We start from the raw sequence: 25604 nt of genomic DNA on the forward strand, positions 1-25604 counted from the left end.
ATTCCTTCATTCGTTCCAACTTTATAGTTTGAGGGGGATCTCACATCCTCTAAAAAGCCTGTCCCGCTTCATCCCAGCCTGAACATGGGTGCACATCCGAAACAGTCCCAGGCTCTGGTCTAGGGATGGACAACTATCCAAGCTAGGCCGCTCAGACCTCTTTCCAGAAGCCAGCAACCATGCCTCCTTGTCCCTATTCCAAGGTGGGACTGCAAATAGAGCGCTTGAGAGTGGATGGCAGCCAAGTCTCCAGCTGTGGGGAGAGAGAGCACCTGCCTGAAAGGACAATACCGACAGAAAGAGGCCGAGGCAGGGGAAGAAGAGCAGAGGACAGTAGCATTGGGAGCCCCGCTGCACCCCCTCCCTTCCTGCAAGTCAGTCCCAGGGCCCTTCAAACTGGCTTTTGGCACTTGCAACCCCAACACTCTGGACTAATGCATGGAATGAGTTACCGTTTGCTGTAATTAGACCCTCAGGGAGCCACCAGAACCACAAGAAAACACGTGATCGTCATGCTCCTCCTTCCCCACACTGACAGTGGTGTCTGCGTCAATCCAGGAAGCACCTCAGACTTAGAACAGATGTTGTGGGACGTGGGGCTGCCTGGTTCTGCAGAAACACCCGCATGTGGGGAAGTCATTAGAGTCCACATGTGCAGAAAGCCATACTAAGGGCCTGAACAATCAAGAAGCTCAATGCCAAGTATCAGAGCAAAGAAAGGAACTGAAGTTAAAAAAAAAAAAAGAAAACAAAAAAAAAAGATGGAAGGCTCAGCAGTCGCTTGATTCTGGTCTGTGTAGCAAGAAAGAAGATGTGTTTTCTTTCCATTACCACCTATGCTGGTTTCCCAGCCCAGCTTAGGAGAGCAGGGCTTACTCTTGTTGCCGAGAGCTAATGTAGTGCAGCAGTTCTCAATGTCTGGTTCCTGCACCAGCAGCGTCAGCATCCCCTTGGGAACTTGTTAGAAATGCAAATTCTCAGCGCTGCCCCAGATCTATGGAATCAGAATCTCTGAGGGTTGGGGAAAGAAATCTGTTTTAACAAGCCATCCAGAGAATTCTGATGCATGACAAAGTGTGAGAACCACTGGCACTGTGTTTTGGCTAAGTGTGCAGCTCTGGTGCCAGGTTGTTGGCTCTTGCACGGACCACGATAGGAACAATGCCTACTGGAGATGTGCATTGTGGGTTCCCTGGGTCTGCACTGTGGCGTGGCCACTTACTATCTGTGCAGCCTGCAGCAAGTTACTTAACCCTTTTGACCCTCGGACTCTTCATCTGCAAAACAGAAATAAGAATAGTAGTAGCCATTCACAGTTGATTTGAGGATTTAATAACATAATACACATAAACTATTCAGGTCAGTACCCAGCACATGGGGTCAGTACTCAATAAATGCTGGTTATTTGTATTATTTGCTGCTGCTCTGATTCCAGAGCAGGGCCTGGGCCCAGGGAAGCTAGAGACGACCTCTCCAGAGAGACTTGCTCTTCTAAAACACTCACTGCTGCAGGCTGTATGAATATTTTCTGCCTATCAAGCTTCTACGTATCCTTCAACATTCTACTCAAGGTCACCTCCTCTGGGATGGCTTCCCAGAGCTGAGTCCTCCTTCCTTCTGCTAGGCATCTTCCATCAAAGACTACCTGGACACGAACCCTGGCTCTGCCTCTTCCTAGTATTTGATCTTAGAAAAGCATCTTCACCTTTCCGTGCCTTAGTTTCCTCGTCTGTAAAATGGCATAAAGAGTTATATGGCATAGTCTGCTCATTTAATTTTTTAAAAATACTGCATTGAATATTATTTGTCTTGATTACTGAGGCATGGGCATGGGACATGATTGCTTAATCTGCTTCTCCTCCCCGGTCTACCCTGAAAACAGGCCCCTCAGGTTCCCCAGCGACAGGTGTCTCTCCCTCGCTTCACCCTGTGTCTTAGAGTCTGCAAGGAGACTCCAGAGCAGAGGGCACTTTCGCCAGGCTTCCTGCCCGTGGCCTAGGGCCCAGTCAGCTCAGAAGGGGCTCCTTTCTGAACACCAAGAGAGAATTTTTAAAGGGAGTAGGTATAAACTCAAAGCACATCAGTGTCCACCTGCAGTTTTCAGATAAAAATAAAAGGTAAGAAGAGTATTTTTATATATTCATATACATACCTGTATGTGTATGCACATATATGTATACTATGCATACGTGTGTGTGTGTGTGTATGTTATATACATATTGGGTTGGCCAAAAAGTTTGCTATATTTTTTCTGTAAAATATAAGACACATTTTTCATTTTCACCAATAACTTTATTGATTTGGCTATTTTGAGTATGTTGCCTCTTTCCTGTCCCACTATTGGCTTTTAGTGGGTAGAGGCCAGGGGTGCTGCTAAACACCTTCCAATGCATAAGACAGCCCCACAGCAGAGAATTATTTGGCCAAAATGTCAGGAATACCAAGAAACTTCACAAACCACTTTTGTCACGTTCAATCAGTCACAGCAGCTTTTCCATATCCTACACAATTTTTTGTGTTTCAGTTGCATTTTTTACATTTCTTTAAATAAGGAAGTATAATACACTAAAAATGTTTGATATTTTTTCCATCTTCAATATTAAAATGGATGCACAAAAATTCACCAACTTTGATAAGTTTTTTAAAATGCACGCTGATATGACAGCTGTCACAATACAATCTAACATGATTGTTTCTAATGAAGTTAAAGACAACTAAGCGCTACTAGACCCACCATACAGGAAAAAACCCTGGAATTTTTTGGCCAACCCAATACATACAACATACATTTGGCTTTGTGATATTTTCTGAAATTTTCAAGGTTGTGTGTGTCCACAGCCAAATTGAAAATAGAGTCACCTTTTTAGAAAAACATTTCCTTGGAGATGTGATGTGTGGCCAGACGGTTCTGCCACGGGACATGTGGGCTCACATTTCAGGTGCCTTCCTCCTCCCACCGGAGACAGCCTGAGGCTCTGCTGGCTTTTTGCTGGGGCTCCACCTCACTAAGAGGCAGCCTATTTTCAGCACACACGCCGTCTCTGTGTGAGGGGCAACTGCTTCCTAGGTTGTTGGCCACCTGCAGAGACAGGCTGTCATGCTGGTCCCAGGCTCTGGTACAGAGGCAGCTGTGACAAGAAAAGGCTTGTTCTCATTATTGTAGGCCACTCTGCAAACTGCTGCTGGGGATTTCTTTCCTTCTCCTTTTCATTACCATGCCTTTAAAATGGAAACCCACTGGGGGAAGTGAGAGTGGTGTCTTCGGTAAGTGAGCAACCTGTGTCACTGAGCTGGTTCAAAATCAGATCAAATCTGGATTTCCCTTTCTGTCTGAGGCTGATGTTGGAGTCTCTAGGTCTTCGTGGCCTGCATGGTTCTGAGAGTTTACCAGGTGGGACAAAGTTTTAGGAGAGGCCCAGTAAGGGTTTGGGAGCAGACATGATGTCAGGATCCTGCCCATAGCTTCTGCCTCCGCAGGGCTGTTAGCAACGGGCTGGGCACCTGCCCATCTGCATAGAGCTCCTGTGAGTCCTTTTTGAGTTGTGAACAGGAAGCTGTCATTGGCACTCACCCTGCCAGGCAGAGCCCTGACAAGAGACAGGTGCCACAGCCCCTCAGCTCTCAGCTTCTGAGCTGTCATCAGGGATGTGCTCCAGTCACGGGCTCTCACTGGCTGTGCCCTGCTGGCCCTCGTGGAAGCACCCCGCTCATCCTCACACGCTTCCTATCTGCCTCTCTCCTCTGCTGGGCTATAGCCTCCATGAGGCAGGAACAGTGTCCTGCACATCATCGTGTTTGCAGTGCTAGCACAGGGCCAGGCACATAGTAGGCACTTAATCAATGTCTACTGAATGACCACATCTATATGAAAATGAGTTTTAAAGAAGCTGCTGCCCAGGCTAAGGCTGGTTTTGCACCGTTGGAACCAGCTTCATGTCAGACAACCCTGTTCATTTGCTGGCTACATCCTGGGCAACAAGTTAGTTAGCCAAACCAAGCCTTGGTTTTCCACTCTGTAAAATGGGGATAAAAATACCCACCTCATAGTGCTATTATGAGACTAAAATTAGATATACAGACTGTATCTAATTTTAGCGGACTGCATTATTATTCCCAATTTTCTGCCTTCCCTACAAGAGCATTTCATGTCCCCACTCATTGCCAGAAGACCTGGCAGTGCTGCTCTGTGGGAGGAGTCTACTTCCCCACTCCACAGTTGCCCCTGGGCCACATGACCTGCCTTGGCCAATGGAATACAAGCTATACATGCCACATCCAAGCATGAACTTAAAGGGCCCTGGATGGCTTTGCTAGTCCTTTTTCTCTCTGCCATGAGAATGGTGCATATCATCTAGAGGCTGCTCCTTCTCCCTGGATCCTGGAATGAAGACACCTGGCGCAGAGCAGTAGCCACCTCGCATCCAGTATACACTGAGACTGAGAAAGAAACCTTTGTTGGGTTTGTTTGTTACAGCATCAACAACTAGAGGGAAAAGCTGACTGATACACAGTGCGTCACAGGGCCGGGGCTTGGCGAGCCTCCGAGGAATGAATGCATATATTGTAAGGCCTCTGCCAGGTCAACTGTGCCAGTGCTTTTTGTTTTTTGGGTGTGACATTCAATCACTAGAATGAATTCAAGGTGGCATTTTGTGGCATAAGAGGGAAATGGGTTTTTTTTGATGGGGTGCAAAGGTGAACTGTTCTATTAGTGCATAGGAGTGCCTGTAACTTAGAAACCTCATCCAGAGTTTTCTTCATGGATTATTCACTCCCACTAATAGTAGTTTACATTGATTACGTCTTTTTGCTTCTGTTTATCAAACCATTTAAAAATATGTTTACTGATTTTAGAGAGAGAGGAAGTGGGAAGAGGGGAAGAAGGAGAGAGGGAGGGAGGGAGGGGGGAGATGGGGGAGAGGGTGGAGTGGGGGAGGAAGGGGGGTAGAGAGAGAGAGAGAGAGAAACATCGATTAGTTGCCTCCCATATGTGCCTCAACTCCAGGTATGTGCCCTGACTAGGAATAGAACCCTCAACCTTTTGGTGTATGGGATGATACTCCAACCAACTGAGCCACACCGGCCAGGGCTTGTCAAGCTTGTTCAATCCTCATGTGTGTGCTGTGAGATACAGCAATACAGTAAGAGCACAGGGTGTCCGGGCAACGATGTTTGTGAACCTCCTTTCCCCACAACTCTGTGCCAGAATTTGCAAAGATTAGCATCTTTGTGGCATGTCTGAAAGACTGGCAGTGGGATCAGACGTGCCCCTCAGCTTCCCCTTCACTATTCCCCTAGCACGAGAGGCACAAACATTACTCACATTGCACAGATGATGAAACCAAGACTTTGAGAAGTGAAAACATGCTGGAGGTCATCCAGCCAGGCAGCAGCAAAGCCAGGATTGGAGGCTAGATGTGCCCGACGTCAGATCACTAAGCCCTATGCTGGACTGTCTGCTGCCTTCGCCCACAATCTGGTCCCTTCTGTCTCTGGCTCCAGACTGAGGACTGGCACAGTCCTTCAGATTGGGGCCACTGTTCCTCCTACACTGTCAGGTTGTCCAGAAAGTGCCCACACTAAAGAAGTGGTAAGAGAAATGTGGTTTGGGGGCAGCTGACATGGGGCTTTCGTTTCCGCTTCTGATCAACACCCACGTCTGCCCACAGTGGGGTCTGCTAACCTTATACTTGCCCGTGGGGTCCTACCAACAACTTTAACTCTGTGAACATTTACGTATGTGCCAGCCCCGCATTGAGCACCGATGCCCCTTGTCCTTAAGGAGCCCCACCTCTGTACAGGGACAGACATACAAGGAGTTAACTAGATTACAAGGCCTTCTAAAGAGGGAGGGTGGAAGGGAGAATGATGGGATGTGGAAGACAGAACTCTGACTGACTACCAGCAACAGATTCAGGGAGTCGGTAGAATCAGTAATCTTTGAACAGGTGGGACCTGAGAAAGGCCACTTGGAGGAAGAGCAGGCTCGAGACACAGCAAACAGTCCCCTGCTGGGGTGCTATAGCTCATGGCGTTTCACATGCCTAGAAACACAGGTTGAACCAGATTTGGGGTCTAAATGAACCCTTGCCTGAGACCTTGTTTACAATTTGTAAAACTATATGTTGAGTCCAATCTTAAACGCCCTGCCCAGGAAGGGCTCACACCTGAGGGGCAGTTCAAGTCTTTCCTGCATGTGCTGGGGCTTGGAAAGCATATTATAGACACTAAGTGGCGGGGGTGGGGGGGGTGAGGGGGTCAGCCTGGAGGACAAATAGACCTTCCCTTTTCATAGAGTGAAGGACGAGATAAACACCCCTGTCGGAAGCTCAGCATGCGTTAGAAAGTTGATTCATTCCCTGGACAGATAGTCATTGAGCACCTACTACGTGCCAGCCCTGGTTCTAGGCACTTGGGAAACATCAGAGAATAAAAATCCCTGCCCTCCTAAAGCCGCATTTTAAGGAAACATTAATAATGCCAGGCATTTACTATCTGCCGGGCGTGACTCTGTGTGAATATCCACTTATTCATTCATCCAGTCTTTAAACAGCCCTGTGAGATAGTGCTGTTATCCCCATTGTTCAGATGGTACACTGAGGGGTCAGGGCAGTAGGTGGCAGGGCTGGAATGCATCGCCAGGCAGCGGGCTTTAGAAGCAAGCTCCAGACCCCGACACTGCCGCGTCTCTCTGCACCGGAAGCGGTTGTAAAGGAGGCTGAATTTTAGTTTCACAGTTCACAGGGGAATGACTGGCTCTGCTTCTAGCTTCTACGGTGACGCCTTGAAGAGTCCACACCCCACAAAGCTCCACAAGTTTAGAGTGAGGAGACCCTGTCCCCCATCCCAAGTGCTCTAAGGCAGTGCTCAAAGTGGGTGGCCCGGCAACCGGGGCCCCTCCCCAGCTGGTTACCTGACTGTGACAAGGTGTCTACAGATGGAGAGACAATGTTTAGAAACTTTTAGACCACAGGTGGCAAACACAAGGCCCGCTGGCCGAATCCGGCCCTCCACCTTGTTTTATCCGGCCCGGCACCTTATTTCTACCCGGCGGCAGCACTGAGCTCCTTTCCCCTAGAGTTAAGAAGTTACATTTAAACAGTCCTAAAATTACATTCAGCCCTTTGAAGGCAACCGCAAGGCTGATGTGGCCCCCAGTGAACATGAGTTTGACACCCTTATTTTAGAGCAATTTGTTGAACCTAATACAAAATTGGTACCTGCATTCTCTTTTTTTTATTTCGTCTTTCTAATAATTCACTTTATAAAAGTATTGTTCTGGAATGAATTGGAAATTTAAGAAGAAGAAAATAAAATCTGATCCTTCCCCATAGCATTGTTCTCAGGGAGTCCAAGCTCCCAGCCTGGGTGGATTGTGTCCCTGAGAACAGAGAGACCCTAATGGCAAGGGCCAGGAAACATCTGTGTGGGTGCTTCCTACATGTCACCCTCCTTTCCATTCCTAGCGGGTGGGTGGGTGGTGTGCACTCTTGCTTGGGGACAGGAGGGGTTGTGACCTAAGTTGCTTTTGGTCGTGGGCCTTCAGGTCTTTTGCAAAAGCCAAAATTCATTAAAGGAATCTCGCGAGGCCTCCTGGGGTGGGCTACACTTTCCTCCAGGAGCTACAGCGGGGAGAGGCCAGCCAGGCTGCTCCTGGTGGGAGGGCGGGGCCGGGAGAGCAGGAAGGAGAGGTGTGGGAGCGCCGTGTCACCCTGTAGGTAGGGAAACCGATCTGAGTCCAGGGGCTCCCAGACGCTGCCAAGGATCTTGTCCCCAAGCACGGCTCAGAAGCCACACAGACTTCAGCCCTGAAGGGGCTGTGAGGTTCAGAGCACAGGACTCTCAGGACAGACCAGTGAGGGCCAGCGATGGTGGGCCTCCCCCAGGTGACCACAGTACCCTTGCACAAGCCTGGGTGCAACAGAGTCAGTCCCAGGGTCATCTGAGACTGAACCGCCTGCCAGGCCGCAGCACTGGGGCTCAGACTCCAATGTACAGTCATTTCACTGAGAGACAATAAAGAGGTATTTCTTGCACGTGAGTTTGTGGAACAATAGTTATACCCACCACCCTTAGGGAATGAATTGAGGAGTTGCAGTGAATGAGAAAGATGCTGGAGGATTAGGACAGAGCAGGAGGGCTCACGGTCCCCAAGTGAGGAGGTGTAGGGTATCAGGAAGCTGTGAGTTGGACTCTTTGGCGGAGACTCCACCTGTGGTGCTGCTGAGCCTTTGCCATTACCGTCCCTTCTGCCTAAAACAATCTCAGCAAGGTCGCTTTTCTCCTGGTTCAGGTGTGAGCTGAAATGCCCCATCTTCGCAGAGCCTATCTGGGAGGGGTGTGTGTGTGTACACGTGTGTGGTGTGTGCACCTGTATCCAAGTGCCTGTTGTGTGTGTGTTCACATGTGTTCTATGGGCGTGTGTGTGCGTGGTGTGTATGGGGGGGTGCAGGGAAGAACTGTCAGATCAGACAGCCTTGCAGTTTGCAGCCCGACAACTGTTCAGTTGCTTTCCTGTCACTGTTTCCTCCGAGCCTCTAATTCCCCAAGTGTCCCTCTGTGTCCAGCTCTACAGGTTTACAGCCAGGACAGGAACTGGGTCTAGGGTCACTCCCTGAAAATCTGGGGCTCCTGTTCTGTGAATAAAGGACGTGCTGACTCTTCCCGTGAAGACAGAAGGCCTGCCATAGACCAACCGCCTTTCCTCCTGGGTGCCTGAAAGTGAAACGCAGCTGCCCAGGCAGCCCGAAAGCCACGTCTGCACTCCTGGGGCACCCCTCCCCAACCCCTCTTCCCTGACTGCACGTGAAGTCCCCTCGATTAGAGGACTGGGAGCTGCACACGAGTGGGGGATGCTGAAGGCCAGATGGAACCGAAGGCTCGCTCAGAAACCCACACTTCCCGGCCCACCGGGGGCATGGTCAAGCCTGACGGGTTGCCTGAAAGCCCGACTTCTGTCTTGGCAGAGTCCTCTTTCCTGTTGCTGATCCGGCTAGAAACCCCCAGAGAAAACCTTTCCCTTAGAGGTTTGGTCACTTTTGCTGTGTTCAGGCTATAAACAGGAAGTGGAGAGAGCTACGTAGAAATAGAGACCATTATCATCAAAATAGCCACCGCTGACTTTCATTTCCCCCTGAAATGCCGTTTTCAGTTTCCACGTAAGGGAAGTCAAGAAGGAGGTTTCCCAGGAGATCCAGGCCTCCCACAGCCTTGGGTCCCGCAGGGACCACGGTGCAACACAGACCAGAGTGACCTGTGATAAAACATAGGAGTTCCTCCCCTCAGGAGCAGTGATGAAGCAGACAATCCAGAGAGAGGTTTCCAGAACAACAGACCCCAGAGCCTCAGCCCTACCCCTTTCCAATTCATCCATCCATCCATGCATCCATCCCATAGAGACGTATCATGTCCCTTTTGTGTGCCAAGCACCGGGCTCAACTATCACACTGGGGCCGCTGCAGAGAAAAAGGTACCTGGCTGCTTTTGTGATGCTTATTGTCTAGTGGTTGAGACAGACCCCCACCCAGGTACTCACATGCCCTCCTGCCTGCCGGAGAGAAACCCCGTGCGGCCCAACCACACCACCTCCGAACTGCGAGTGCGAACAAGCCAGGCCGGCTTTCCGGCCCGGTCAGAACTTCCTGAAGCAAGACCCTGGGTTGGCTTCAAGGCACGCCTGCCACTCTCTGCCACTTCCCTCTTCCAGACACAGTCTAAGTGTCCGTCCCTTGTCCATAGGCTGGCCTCAGTAAAACACGTCTTGGTTTATTTTGACGCTCGTGTCGGTCATGTTTTGATGTTTAGACATACAGTCTTTTGGCCTAATCACTCAAAACAGTTACTGGTCTCCCGCCACGTGTTGTATGTTGTGAAGACGACACGCTCCTCCGTGGCATGAAATAGGCTACCCCCTTCCCCGCAGCTCTTATTCAACAGCAGCCGACCAGCAACTGTTAGTCGCAGACACTCTGCTGGGCTCGCTCACGTAGGTGCCCTCTAGTCACCTGCAGGTCTCCAGGGGAAAAAAAAACAACCTGTCTTACAAGACATGGAAACTGAGGCAGAAGGTATAATGATGTGGGGGAATTACTAGACCAGTACACTAGATCAGTGGCATAGTTACTTTTCATTCAAAAGTACTTACTGGGTCATTATATTTTTTCTTCTTCTTTTTTTTTCTGTGGTGAGAGTATTAAGATCTAGACCCTGAGCAGTTTCAAGTTTATATTACAGTATGGTTAACTATAGCCACAGAGCTGTGCATTATTAGACCCCAAGTCACATCTACGAGATAGAATATGCAGAAGTCAAGCCCTGGCTTGTGTGGCTCAGTAGATTGAGTGCTGGACTGCGGACCGAAGGGTCGCTGGTTCAATTCCCAGTCAGTGCACATGCCTGGGTTGCAGGCCAGGTCCCCATCTGGGGGCATGAGAGAGGCAACCAATCAATGTTTCTCTCACAAATCAAAGTTTCTCTCCTTCTCCTTCTCCCTCCTTTCTCCTCTCTCTAAAAATAAATAAAGTCTTAAAAAAAAAAAGAATATGCAAAAGTCACATGGAGAGACTGTGGAGGTGAGGCTAGAAAAGGTGGCACTCCTAGCTGGCTTTCTCTTGGGACACTTGGAGAGGCCATGGGGAGATATTCTGGCTGGTAGCCCCAGGGAAGGTCCCCGTGGACAGCAGCACCAACTACCACACACAAGCTGACTCAGCCCTGGCTGCTGCCTGGTGACCAATTCAAGAGAGAAACCCAGGAAGAACTGCCTAGCTGAAGTGTGAGAGGTAACAATAACGACAACAGCAACAATAAGAAATCGTTGTTTTGTTACGCTACTTGGTTTGGCTGATTTGTTGTAACAGAGCAGCACCCTGTCCTGGAAACACAGGTGGACCTCCGCTCCTCCACACCCTGGCTAATCACGCAGAGGACAGCAGACCGGCAGCGTCAGGTGACCTGGAATCTTGCTAGAAATGCAGAGCTTGGGCCCCCACTCAGACCCACTGAACCCAAACCTGCATTCTCACAAGACGGCCGAATGTTTCCCATACAAGTTAAAGTTTTAGAAGCACAGCTCTGCAGTATCTTTTTAAAAGTACGTTATTTTAATGCAGCGCTTACAAAATTCAAATAAAAATAACATAAAGGTATAAACTTCCAGTTATAGAAGAGATGGCACAGGGAAACAATGTACAGCTTGGCAACTATAGTTAATAAAACTGTATCGCATATTCGAAAGTTGCTAAGAGAGGAAATCTTTAAAGTTTTCATCACAAGAAAAAGTTTGTAACAATATGTAGTGACAGATGTTAACTAGACTTATTGTGGTGATCATTTCACAATACACACATATATCAAATCATTATGTTGTACACCTGAAATTAACACAATGTTGTTTGTCACTTAAACCTCAATAAAATAAAATAGAAAATAAAAAATAAGTCTGACCATACCAAGAGTCAGAGAGAATTAAAAAATAATAATAATGTCAGAGACCCTAACTCTAACCTGCCTACCACTTAGATTTAACAGATAATAATAGGAAGCATCTATTCTGTGCTGAACACTATTTTTTTAATTACTTTACAAACATGACCTCATTAACCTCCCTAACAGCTTTGTGTAAGAGGTGCTACTGTATCATTCATTCATCCGTATGTTACAGATGAGGAAATTGAGGACAGAAAGCTGAGGTAACTTAACACAAGGTCACAATTCATGAGCAACAGAGCAGGTACCTGAATGCAGAGTGCCTGGCCCCGGGGCTGGGCTGTTCTTTTTCTAAACAAAAAACACTCTGCCTCCTCTTCCTGTCCCCTACCCGGATCCCCCAACCTTCCCGTATCTTAAGTCTTTGAAATCTGTCTCCAGCTCCTCTCTCCCTTTCTTTTGCACAGTCACCATCCTACTTCAGCCGGGACTCCCCCCACAAGGACAGACTCCTGGCTGTCCTGCAGTGCCTCGAGTCCCAGCACGCCAGTCCATTTTACACTGTGCCCAGGTTGATCTTTCTGCAAACATTGCTCCTACCACCCGCCCTGCCCAAAGATCTTCAGTGCCTGTGCTCTGCCTGGCATCTCACCATGTCAGCTTGGGCTCCAAGGCCCTTGACACCTGGTGCCACCTCTGGTCTCCAACAGAAAACAGAACAGGACACAAGATCATCACCCCGCCTCCATGACAACACGCCACAGCTTCCCAGTTTGCTTACCCTTATCCTCCTTCCTGGGTTTGCCTCCTTCCTCGCCTGGTCTCCTCATCTTACAAACCCCACCTCAAATCCCACCTCACTGGGAAATTCTCCCTTGATTGTTTATAAAGTCTGAACTCCCACTCCTGAACTCAATTAACACATAGGAGTCTCCTGATACCTCCTTTTAGCATGCACTTATGCGCGCGCTCTCTCCCGCCCCCACCCCTCTCTTTGGGGGTATCTTTAATGGCCAATTACTGAATGAGGCATTTATCTTTATTGTGCTACAATATTCATAGCATAAAATTTACCACTTTGATCATTTCTAAGTGCACAGTTCAGCGGCAGTAAGTACATTCACAACGTCCTACAAACATCACCACTATCCACCTCCAGAACTTTTCCATCTTCCCAAACTGAAACTCTATACCCATTAACCAACACCTCCTGATCCTCCCTTCCTCCAGCTCCTGGTAACTTCTGATCTACTTTCTATCCAGGAATTTGTCTGGTCTTGCTACCTCACATAAGTGGAGTCACATTTACCCTTCTGTCTCTGGCTTGCTTAACTTAAATGTTTTCAAGGTCCATCCATGTTGTGGCATCATCAGAATTTCATTCCTTCCCAGGGATGAGCAATATTCCATTGCAGGGACAGACCACACCTTGTTTGTTCACTCATCTGCTGATGGACACTTCGGTTGTTTCCACCTTTTGGCCCCTGGGACTAAGGCTGCTATGCCCCCCTGCTTTCAGTTCTTTTGTGCACAAAGCATTTAACATTTTATTCTCAAAACAAATCTACGGTAAGGATGGTTAGTTCCAATTCATAGTCGAGGAAAGTGAGAGCTCAGAGAAGTTAAGTTCCATGTCCAAGAGCACATGTCTAGGACCTTAATACTGTTTTCCCAAGAATTCTGATTTTACAAATAAACACTTTTTCTAGAACAGATGGGGATCTACCTCCATAAGGATCCCACAATTTGTTGTTATGTGTGATCTCTATTAATGCCAGAGTCATGACAATGGCCAGAAACAGGTGGAGAAATGACATCCTGTGTAAAGCAAAAGTGAACTGGGAGACACTTTCTCTTCTAATGCAAATCTGGATTGCAAGCCTGTGGATGAGTTAATCTTAGGGCCTGAACACGCCGTTCACTAAAGCACTGAATCTGCAGCACCTGGGAGAAACCTCTGTGGCCTCAGACTTATTTGCCATGGTCAGGGGGAGTTTTTTGATTTAGGGTGAAGGAGCAGAAAAAATAGCTGGACAATTTGCTTTCAGAACAAAGCTGTAGTTTTCAAAACACACCCAAGAACTTAGAGTTCAGTGGTTTGGTTGATAAAGTAGTATCACGCTGTACATTTTACAAACTGAGTCACCCAAACAAAGGAGAGAAATAAACATTCAAAAATCTATGCTAGTCCGAGTCCTCTGGTTTCATCCTATTTTTCTCTTGACCTGATTTCTCTCTCTATTTTTTCCTGCTGCATTTTTAAGTAAATGCCTCAAACTCTTTTCTTTGGTAAGGAGAAATAAAGGACAAAGGGAAGGCAAAGAGTAAAGCCTTTAAAACATTCCTAATAGAAATCCTACATGATAAGCATTAGCCTCATTACACGGACGAGGAAACTAAGGTTTGATGAGTTGAAACCAATTGTCCAAGACTACCCACCTGGAGTGACAGAGTTGGGATTTGACTTTGGTCCTGACTCCAAAGCCTACTTATTGTTTTGTTTGTTTGCAGAGTTGAGACAAGGATTCCAGCCTGGACATCTCCCCTGGACCACGCCTGCCTACTCTCCGCTCTTCCCTGCTGTTGTTTGCAACCCTAGCTGCCCACTGGAATCACTTGGAGCCATTTAATACATGCCCCAGGCCTCACCCACACCAATTAAATCAGGATCTCTGGGGTGGGGCCCTAGTATAATTATATTTTTAAGGAAATGTCCTAGATTCTAATGTGCAGCAAGCAAAAAAAAAAAAAAGAGAGAGAGAGAGAGAACCAGAGAGCTACATTGCATGGTGCTTCCTAGGAGAATTCTTGGACTTTTTGGGAAGTTCAGCTCATCCTATAGGTGTGAGTATATTGCATGTGAAAAATAGGCTCATTCAATCAAAAAGTACAGAGAAGAGAAAGAAGGGAAGAGTGAAGAGAAGTTGAGATGCCCCTGAGCTATTCCTTTCCCATTAAACCTGGTTAGTCTTTAGTGCTGAGCCAGTTTTGCAGTTTGCATTGACTAAATCCCGACTCTTCAAGAGTTAACCACCAAGTCTTCTAAGCAGGAGCCAGCTCGCTAAAGCTCAGAAGATGTACTGAAGCTGAAGGCAGGAGTGTTTCACAATGGACCCGCCCTTGAGCCCACCAGGTGCTTGCATATTACATCACATTCCCCCTCTATCTGGAAACTCTCAACTGATCCTGTAATTTACTTTGCTCAAGTAAGACAGAAGCCCAATTAGATCTGGCCTCCGTCAGTGAAAAACTGCTTATGGCAGAGGCAGCTCTAGCTGGAACAGCTGTTACTTTTGTTTGTTTAAATGCTGAGGATCTTTAGTGGAGAGTTGGAAGTTTGCTGCTGATGCATCTGATTCATTCCTTATAACAGGAACAGCGGGACGGGCACCTGGTGTAACAGAAACAATGTGAAGTCACCCCGAACTGGGTTGAATCCCAGCTCTGAGTTCCGCTCTTACTTCCTGTTGCTTTGAATAAGTCACTTTGTGTATCTCACCCTAATCTTCAAAATGAGGAACTGGGGCTTTTAAGGGGATACAATGAGGCAGGGCAGAGTTTCCCAAGTTTTAGGGGTAAGTGGGCATGGCATTAAAACACTGAATCACATAGTGAGAAAGTTATTCCCATGTTGATTCTGTTTCATTCCATCTGATTATATTAGAGAGACAGAGGTATATGTTTGACATTTCTCTAACCCTGCTGTACCCTCCTTTAACAATGAAAGAGCTGGTCCAGGTAACTGTATATATTTTTAGACAATTGCACACAGCTGGAAATGAATAATAATGTTGATTTAAACTAATTTTTTATTTTTTAAGGTTTATTTTATCCTCTTTGGAGAGAGAGAGGAGGAGGGGGAGAGTGACAGAGAGAGAGAGAGAGAAACAATGATAAAATTGATTGCCTTCCACACATGCCCCGACCGGGGATCGAACCTGCAACCTAGGCATTTGCCTTAACTGGGAATCAAACTGGCAACCTTTTGGTATATGGGACAATGCTCCAATCAACTGAGCCACACCGGCCAGAGCAATTTATATTTACATTGACAGTTACTTTTATGGTGTGTGCTACCTATTGAAGATAGGACTACAAAGTTATTTTTAAGTAACTTTAAGACAAAGAAGTGGTTAAAATATCAAACAATGGTCCACAGGTGGTATACACACAGGACAAAACTAATCAAGGGGATACCCCAAAGTCAAGGTTTAGGAAGAACAGAGCAGAGGTATGTGACAGAACCTCAACAGAGTCTCTGAGTGTAGTCAGGATGTGGTCAGAATTCAGGGAAAGAAGACACTACTAAACCTGTCTGTGTACTCTGGCTTGAAATAAGCCCTTTAAGAAAGGAAATTTGAGACATCTTCTGATAGTATGGACGATTCTCACTCCCTGCAGAATTGGCCTGATGTTCAGGTTGTCCTTGAGCTGACCTACAAACCCTGGCCTGAAAAGAGTAGATCCACTGCTCGTGTTTTCAATACTCAGTTACCTGGGAATAAAAATATAATTGTCATCTTGAATTTGATTAGCTTAGCTAACAATTTTTTAAAAAGAAAACACCAGAAATACTAGACCACATTGGTTTTAGATGACAAGCTTTGGGAATAAAGATTCCTGTTTCATCAGTTCTTTGAATGGTCCAACTTCCTGCAGATGATTATTTTTAGTAAGAGCAGGAAGGGAACGTTAGAGAATACTACTATTCTGTGACCTCATGACCTCAGGAGCCCAATAAAAGACTGAGAATTTGGAGGGGAGAAAAGATCACATCTAAATTCAAGTACATTGGAGATTTGCCTTTTGTTATTTTGCCTAAGAAGAAATATGAAGTGCCCAGAACTATTCAATTATCGACTACAAAGTTTTTGTTTGTTTTTCTAGGAATGAAATTTTACCACGAAGCACATGATACCACAAAGTTCTAAAAATATTACATTGGTCATTTTACCTAAGGAACATAGAGTAGAATAATCGATACACTATAAATTGTTGCAGAAAAAGGGTTTTTTGTCTTAAGTTTGAAGTGATCTCACCAGCCTGTGATAATCTCTCATTGTACAAGTCGCATAGGTTCTTCTGTTAAAAAGGAAAAGCACCAGATTCTGATATCGGCTGTCTGCTTACAGCCTGATCATAATTTAAAATGCTTCTGTCCGCTTCAAATCCAAACACAGTGCCAAGCCTCATTCTTCCAAAGTAGTTGAAGACACATCATCTCTAGTTCTGGCTCCAGTATTATCTTGTTATGGACAGATCTCATCCCACTGTGGACTCATCTGACCCGGCCATAGAATGCGTGGGTTACGGTAGATCACGAGCCGTACACTCAACGCCAACAGGGCCCAGGCAGGCGGTCTAAACAGAGGAAGCCGGCCAGGAATCAGACAACAGGAACTGGTGGCGGTGATGGCGAATGGGAGAACATGTCTCCTCTAAAGGGCAATTTTGTTTATCTTTTTTATGAATGAGGAAGGAAACATTATCAACAGAAAAACAGGATTCCTAATTAACAGATAAGAGAACAAAGGGTGATTTCACCCTCTGCTTCTCCTTTGAGAAGTGCTGCAGAAACACCTCCCACCCTCTAGAGGGCGGTGTTACTACAGAGCATTTGCTTGAGCAGGTAAAGGCACAAAATAAGAACTAGTACCATTTTGCCTTTTTTTGTTTTCCACAGATGGTTCTGTTATCCAATTCTTTCTGCATCCAGCCTGAGTTGCATCCCCACATCACTTTCACGACACAGAGCCTTCTGCGGAGAAGGATATAGACAGCTGAGCTCGAAACTTGTTCCCCCGAGCCCAATTTTTACCTTTGCTACATTGGGCATGGTTCTATTTCTGTAGATCAGTTTCCTCATGTATAAAGAAGAATAATAGCAATGTCTACCTCATAGGGATGGCGTAGCACTAAAGGAAATCCTACCCACCCAGGGGAAATGCCTCGCTGTGCATCGATAGTACTGAACTATGTGCCCTTCCAAAGTTCTTGTTTTATCATCTCAGTTTCTGCTACTAAAGTTAGATTTTCATCATGTAAGCTTTTGCCCTCCATGATAGTAAATGAAACCTGGAATTAAATTATCATGTTGAATTACATGAAACTGTCAATGTTATTGGTCTATAATGTGGCAATTTCATATGGTTCGATGTAATACAAGCAGTCACCAACCCACAAGAGGGAAAAACAGCTTCCCTTTTTATACGGGTTCTGAAACACACCTCAACAATCTATAATCATTCCAGTTGGGAAAGTTGAGACCTTTGGTAGAGGGGTGGACACATTCTCATCACAAGTAGACTAACATCTGCTATCCACTTCCAGCTTACCAAGTGCTTTGCATGAATATAATTTCTTTTGACTCCACAATAACTCTGGGGAAGGATGTGAGCACGCAGCTTTTTATAGGCTCCTTGGTGTGTCAGTGTTGATACGCTCTAGAGTTGCGGGGTGTGTAACGTGCTATCATGTTCCAGTCTGCATGCCCACACAATAAAGACTATTTCTATTAACAAAGAGAATAACTAAAGAAAGCTCTGCCACTCACTGTAGAGGATGGACCAGACAAAACCCAGTTCCACAGACACTGGACTAGGTGCTTAGAAGCCCAGAGACCCCAGTTCTGGTACCCCCAGCACTTCTGACCAGGACAAGATGTCCTTGTACTTCCCAACTTTGTACTGGCTGAAATCCTTACTAGTATCAGCTTGGCAGTTTGAGCAGTCTCTAAGGCACCTTTCAAGTCTCAATCTTTCCAGTTCCCTCCATGCACAAAGACATAAAAAAAAAAAATCCACCATGGAACCCAAACATGTAAGCATTCCTCAGGTGATTTCATTTACCCCACATCCTCAAAGACAATGACTTTCTGTGACATTTTTACAGGGGACATCACATCTGTCCTTTGTTCATTCTTTCACGCAATAACTTTTAAACTTTTTAGTGACTACCTACAATGTGCCAGGCCTGTTGGAGGCCAGGGGTCAGCACACCACAAGCCTGCAGGCCTAATCCACCCAAAGGCTGTTTAATAAATAAAGTTCATTGGAACCCAGCCATAGTCATTCACTTGCGTATAGCGTATAGCTGCTTTCTAGTAGCTGAGTAGTTGTGGGACAGAAATCATCTGGCTCACGAAGCCCCAGAATATATACTACCTGGCCATTTACAGGAAAAGTTTGCTGGCCTTGTTCTAGGTGAAGAGGAAATAGCAGTAGAGAAGAGGAACAAGGTCCTCGTGTGCATTCAGATGTTTAGAAGCCACACTGGAGGAACGCTTAACCTCAGGGGTAGCCTGAGTTTCACCCATGAAATCCCAGTCAGTGCCGCTGCTGGGGGCTCGCAAGGAACGAGAAAACGGACGACAGGTGTGGAGAAAGATGTGTAAGAGCAGGTGACAGAAAGGATGTATTGGGAGATCATATTAGTTAGTGTGGAAACCAACTGGAACAGGCAGGCCACAGGATTCCCTCTGGGGGACACCCAAACCCATGGATGGGCCAGGTACCACATGGATCAGAATCACCTGGAGACGGCATTAAAAATACAGGTCACTAGGCCCTGACCTAGGAATCTGAAACTGAGTTCCAGAGGTGTGATTGAACTTCCACAGCCTCAGCAGGTACCCCCAGGTGATTCTGAAGTACGTTCAAGTTTGATTAGCGTTTAGGTTTTTAGTGAGAGGTTGAAGGCACTCCCAACGTGGTCTGGCCGGGCTTGCACTCGGGGCAGGTGAGCAGGGAAAGAACCGGGGCACAGACACGCAGAGGTAGATGCAGTGAAAAGGCAGTTTATTGTCTATTAATACTGTACAGAGGAACAGAGAGAAGCTACAAGTACAGCATCGGCTGTTGCTGGCAGTGTTATTTCTGAAGTTGGTTTTTGTTTTTGTTTCATCTGAAGGAAAGAGAACAGTCAAAGTACACTTCAGGTTACAAAGTACAGCAGCTAGCCCGGCAAGTCTAATTCAGAGTAAGCACGACAGGCCCCTGCCCCGCCCCCCCAACCAACCACAAAATGGATATATTTACAGAGATATCACTCACCCCGAGTGAGCTGCTAAAGCTGAAAATTCCATCAACACCTACATTCACTGAAAAGCTGCATCACACACAACATTTTCTGGATCCCCTGTATGATTTTAACTCTACTAAGTCAGGAGCTTGAGAGAAGGAAAGCATGTTTCTGAACCCCACACAGGATAGAACTCTTTCCTCTTGCCAGGATAGGAATTCACAAAATTGGGAGTTGGAGCACAGAATAGCTCTCATCAGGCATTGCCCGGTGGCCTCTCTATAGATAAAGACTTGTCATTGCAAAACCAAGGGGCCGGTGGCTCCCTACCATGCCCACCAAGAGGTTCCCGTAGGAATAAGAAACTAGAGTAAACTGGCTCTCCTGTAGCACCTTCAGGCAGTTGCATAGTTCTGTCATTTTTGGAAATTGTCTCCATGACACTGATGTTCACAGCTGGGCTTGAGTTGAGCCTGCCAGAGGGATTGTGGTAACAAAGGAACTAAGACGATTTGCACGGGAATCCAAAGGGTTCCTTTTCCCGAAATGGAAAGAGTGTCTATGACTTTGCCTTATTGGAGAAGGGATCTTAGTCTTTTAGGCTGATAGAAATAGGGCCCATCCTGGGAGAGGACGTCGCCTGGGAAGAGAGTCTAACAGGAGGGCTGAGCAGGCTGAGGCTGGTCCCGCCGTCAGCCAGAGGAATGGGTGTGGGCAAAGATCTTCACAAAACTGAGCGTGCTTGTGATGAGAACTCAGGAATTTGGTAAAAAATTGCGGGGGTGGGGGGGAGGGGTGGGGGTGGAATCCAAGCATTCTAAAAATTTAGAATCATCTTTGTGGATGGATAAAGACAATTTTTTCTCGACTCTACTTAGCGCTGGAGATACGATGCAGCCCTGTTCAAATTTACAAGGCCTAGAATGCCTGGTGAGCTTTATATTGTTGATTCACACATTTATGTGTAGACTGGAGAGTCAGATGCTTCTGACTCGCCATTTCACATCTGTGACTCAAATGCACCATAGTGAGTGGTCCCTCAACCTCAAAATTGCTCCTTAAATATGTGGAAGAGTTGGACTTTGATCATTGCTGGGCGTGGCTTACATTGAAAAGAGCTACCTCCTTCCAAAAGATCATCATGTGTTTATTATTAAAGACGGAGCCCAGAGAAGTGCTGACCAGTATAGCACAGTTTCTCTGACGACAGTTACAGGAAGTTTGATTTTACCAACTAGGTCTGTTTGGAAAATCTGGGCTTCATGCTGTGGAGGTACAAGGGCAGGTCACGGACCTTTGTCATGCCCCCCAAGGTCTGGGCTAGTACTACAGAACTCACCAGAAAGCTACCTTAATGGAATGGAGAAATAACTCAGTCAATCAAGGGAGTTTTCAAACTCAAGCTTCAGAATGCATATAGATTTCATTATAAAAATATTTTCCTTAAAAAAATACATAAATGTAAACTATTCCATTTCTATCGCCACTCCTCACTCCCACCCACATCTTGCTACAAGTCTTAGACTATAACGAATGGGCACACCCATCAGTAATGACTCAATCACATCATTTGAGTCCATCTATCTTGCTTTTTCAAACTATGCCAATTATGCTTAAAAATATGCTCCCAGACCCAGAGAGGGGGCTCCACAAGTTCACTTCCTTCACAGTGGGAAGGGCTGCAGGTCACGTGGTCCGCCCCAGGAATGTCAGAGTGTGATACGGCAGGCCAAGATGAGAACACAGAATGTGTCTGGTTGCCGGACAGGCCAAGGCAACCCCCAAGCTATGCCTACTTTATTCCCCCTGGGCCAGACCGTCAAGGTTCTGCCTCAAGGCTCCCGTGGTAAAATTCACAGCTCTGAAGAGGGCTGGGCAGGGGCCGGGGAGAGAATGTTGTGTTAATACAGCTTTGGAATACAACCTGCATTTTTAAGAAAAGGACAGAAAAGGAGAACATAAACAGCGACGCTAAGGCAAACTTTCGAATGGCACATCAGAACTCTTTTTTTTTTTTTTTGTCATTCATTTTGTTAACATCACAAGGCAGATACATTCTGTAAACATATATACCATACAGTACATTAACCATAGGAAAGTAAAAAGAAAGCCACCCTGTAATTCTCTTTTTTCTGTATTTCTGCTCTCTCACTCTAGGACTGCCTGAAGTCTAGGGAGAATTTTGTGGTTCATGAGATACACTTGTGATAAAAATGCAGTGACTTGCCCAAAAGAGCCCCAGGTGATGAGTAAGAGGCATTATGGGGAGAAGATGACCATTCACACCTCAACCTGTAGAAACTTAGAAAATAGTCACAAAATATAAAAAAGTCATTAATTTCAGGAAACATGTTGTTTTCCCGCTTTGTAAAAGAGAGCATTGAAAAACTGTGTTTTACAAAAGTTAAGGCTGTCCAGATCTTAGATGCAGAAAGTCTGTGGTCCCCCAAAATGACATTGTATTTTCACATTGAAAGCAGGGTTATTGTTGGTTTTGGGGGGGGTTTTTTGTTTGTTTTTTGGGTTTTTTGTTTTTTTTTTTCGCTACAGTTCTGGCCTTCCTATGTTGGACTAGAGTGGAGCGGGAGGCAGGGGTCTATTTCAGTCTTATAAAAATTAAGGGTCAGGGGCAAGGCTGATCTAAGGATTCCCTAGTGAAATTGCCCTTTGAAACTCTCAGGATGTAATCTTTACTCTATCCTTTTCTGCATTCAGATTATAAGTGTTTCGGGTTTTGTTAGACTGGGAATTTCATTATGGAGTTTGCTGAAGCTATGAAAACACAGACACGTAAGTGCACTGTGCTCCTCGGAAAAGATGTATGTTTCTTTTCCCCTAGAAAATGCAGGAAAATTTTCCTGCGAAGACCAGAAGGGGGCTACACAATGAAGGCAAAATGGTAGCAGAAATCAAAGACCCCCATCTTGCTCATGACTTTGAGCTGTTCTGGGACATACACTATATACCTCCCTGTACCTGCTGGTGGTATCACTCGATAGGACAAAAGGTCTTTCCAGTTCTCTCCTAATCAGTGGAGTTCTATATACTTTGCTTAGAAAATTGAGGAGCTTCTAAAAGATTGCCCATTTACAAAGTTTCTGACACTTATGTCTTAGCTATGCTGAGAATTTGTGGTTTCAATAACAAGTGTGCATATTGCAAAAATTCAACATAAAACTGCTCGCCTTGGAATTTGTTGTCAACGAAGTAACAGTAAGGGAGTTGAGAATATTTTCCCACAAGGAACTGGGACTTGGGTGAGTTACACTCCACAGGGGGTCTAGTGACAGGGACAGCTGAGCTTCTAGACTTCAGTACAAACAAAAACAGAGTCTTCTGTGCATACTTTGTCTATGTTCATCTGTGTCTTATTATTTTTATTTTTTATTTTTAAATGAATTTATGGGGGTGACATTGGCTAATAAAATTATAGGTTTTGGGCATACCATTCTGTAATGCATCATCTGCCTATTGTGCTGTGTGTTCACCACCCCAAGTCTCCTTCTGTTCATCTGTGTTCCAAATTGACAGGGTTAATGCTTTTTAAAAAGAAAGTGCCAGTTTAGTGGTTCTATTTTTGCTTCTATCACCATGTCCCCTCCTCCTCTTTTGCTACCTGTTCGTTTGTTGGAATTAAATAAATGACCTGTGGTCCTTTGAAATGAACTTCTGCAGAAGGGAAGAGAAATAAGCTGTTTCCACACTTGGCCTCAATGTTTTGCTCCAGAGACATCATATCTCTAGACATACAGTTTCCCCCCTTTGATAAAAACTTGGCCCTACCCAAAATAAAATATTACATTTGCATATAGGAAAGACACATTTATCACCAGGAGTAAGATGTAACTAGGCAGGAATTTGAAGCAATACATGTCTATCAACATTTCAGGAGGAAGTCAAATCAAATAAACACTAGAATTTGTTTGAGTTTCCCAAAAGTCTTCGAATAATTGTGGGTTGCTCAGAAGACTGTTTGAAGCTATGTTTTGGGTTTGGCCAGAAGGGAATTCCTAGCCCCTCGTCCTCTATACTCCTAATATTAAGTGACATCACTGGACATTGTCAAATCACTGTTAGAGCCAGCTAATGTTTGCTTATATAAGGAATTCATATACTGATGGGTAAAAGAGGTACAGCTAAAAAAAAAAAATTCCATGTAGTTTATCCTATTACACATCAAACCAAAAGAAAAAAAAAAGTCAAGGATATACAAGTCACCATGATTTTTCAGGATATATAAGATTAAACTTTATCATTTTGCCATTAAAGGATCTTTAATTCAATGCCACTGAAAATGTATTTATAAACAAGTGAAATATTCCTTCTTTCCCTCTTTCTCCTCTTTCCATTTAAAAGGGAACTAATGTTATGATTTTAAAAGAAAGCCCAAGTAACTCTTAGCTCACAAGAGCTATGGTCTTGCAGCTTCGTAATTGATTCTCTAGTTAGTCTGGTTATGTAGGCCAATACAGTGCCGATGACGGCGGGGAAGGCGGACTGTTCACAATCACAATTCGGTGTTTTCATTACGGAGGGCAGTTACTTGTTGCTGTAGGTGGCATTATAGGTCTCATTCCCTGAAAGTACCGGCTGAGCCTGAATCCCCTATTATAATAGGAAAATGATACAAAATATGCAAATACAGGCCATATTCAAACACACCTGCATTTACTGTGGCCTGAAATCATTTAAATAAAGGTAACACATCTTGCTTTAAAAACCATTACATGAAAAGCTTTAACAGTAAATGTGTAGAGAGCACTCTAATTGATATAAGTGGCTAATCCCTGTAATAATTACTGGTGGATGAGTGCAGACTATCGTTGGTCTTTTACATCTTCTATGCAGTGTTGTAGTGAGAGCTGATCATTTTCTTCGTGAGAAACTAGTTCACTTAGGGAAGGAAGGGCGGGTCATTTAGGGGAATAATTATCTGTCCTAGAAGATTCTGATTTTGTTTATCAGCCAGCAAGCCTGAGGGTGCTAAGTTCCACCTTTCCACTCATTAACTGTGCTTTTAAAAACTCATGTTGGATAGTTTTAATCCCCAAGGGAATTAAAAAAAAAAGATAATCTATGGTAAACTTTTAGAGTTTTCTTTCTTAAATAAATTATTAACATAATAGATTGTCCAAAACATTGAAACTCTCTTCCTTTTCAATGTAAATTAGTTTATCTGGTATGCCATTTTATTTAACATTTAAATAAAGCTCCTGTGACCATTTATTGAGAAGCATGACGCCGAGGAGTAGTGAGATTTATAGGCAGCCAAACCAGGTGTTATTTCTAGATGACGGAATGGGCTTATTCAATCGCAGCTGCTTCAGTGAACCTGAGATTTAGAGAAAATTCCCTCGACTGTTCAAAACCAAGCCATGGATGAAATCATCTCAGAAAGCAGGACTTAGCTCCTTTATATTCCCCCTTTTTAACTTGTTTTGTTTACATATTGGAGATAAAACGACTCACTTTGTGCTCGTTAAAATGTAATTAGAGAAAAATTAACCTTAAACAATAAAAAATATTTTTCTTTTTGATCAGAACACATATCATTTCAAGCCAAGAAATTAAAAATGCTAATAGAGTTAGCACTGAGAAAGCTATTCAGGCCAAATTCAGCTGGTTCTGCAGTGAAGTCCTTTCAAGACTAGCATCTTTTGTCCTCACCTATTTTTCACAGAGGTTGGGCTCGATGCAGGACATCTTATTGCATGTCTTTTGAAACTATGTTTTATGGAACCTAGATAATTTCGTGAACGACTTGCAGCAATGCCATTAGTACTGGGCAAATACCTTAGAGGTAAGAAAGATATCTCTGTTACTAAAATCAGTTAAAATATTACATCTTCATTTTACCACTATGTTATTATGCTATTAAGTTGCTTCCCTTTGGTTTTACTATACAGGTGGCCGTTTGCTTTTGGGGAGTGCTAAGGATTTATCGAAAGAATTGTTCATTATGTTCTAGATAAAAACCATTCTTCGATGTTCTAGAATCTCCAGAAGTTTGAGAAACATGCTTTAGGAAGCTCAGCTATGTGCCACTCAATCAACCAGTATTTGTGGAATGAATTGAAGCACTTAACGTTGAGAAGACAGGTCTTTCTTAATCTTTTACATTTTTTTTTAACATTTTAAAACTTATTTGGAGGGTGGCT

The 25604-nt window shown here is 45.0% G+C and overlaps 1 protein-coding gene and 1 long non-coding RNA gene across 9 annotated transcripts in view; one reads left to right on the plus strand and one right to left on the minus strand.

The window, feature by feature from the left end:
* LOC123479697 (uncharacterized) overlaps positions 1-14177 on the plus strand; it is a 29707-nt gene extending 15530 nt beyond the window's left edge. For 2 of the 3 annotated variants that reach the window (XR_008426550.1, XR_006655395.2), the window contains one exon: positions 8568-11340. This is a non-coding gene — a long non-coding RNA (uncharacterized lncRNA). Of the gene's footprint in view, positions 1-8567; positions 11341-13938 lie in introns of those variants that run through there. The other variant, XR_011651115.1, reaches the window with a different exon arrangement.
* PALM2AKAP2 (PALM2 and AKAP2 fusion) overlaps positions 1-25604 on the minus strand; it is a 406552-nt gene that overhangs the window by 145307 nt on the left and 235641 nt on the right. The gene's annotated exons all lie outside the window — the stretch shown is intronic.

This window comes from Desmodus rotundus, chromosome 1 (assembly GCF_022682495.2).
Source record: "Desmodus rotundus isolate HL8 chromosome 1, HLdesRot8A.1, whole genome shotgun sequence".
Taxonomy (NCBI): domain Eukaryota; kingdom Metazoa; phylum Chordata; class Mammalia; order Chiroptera; family Phyllostomidae; genus Desmodus; species Desmodus rotundus.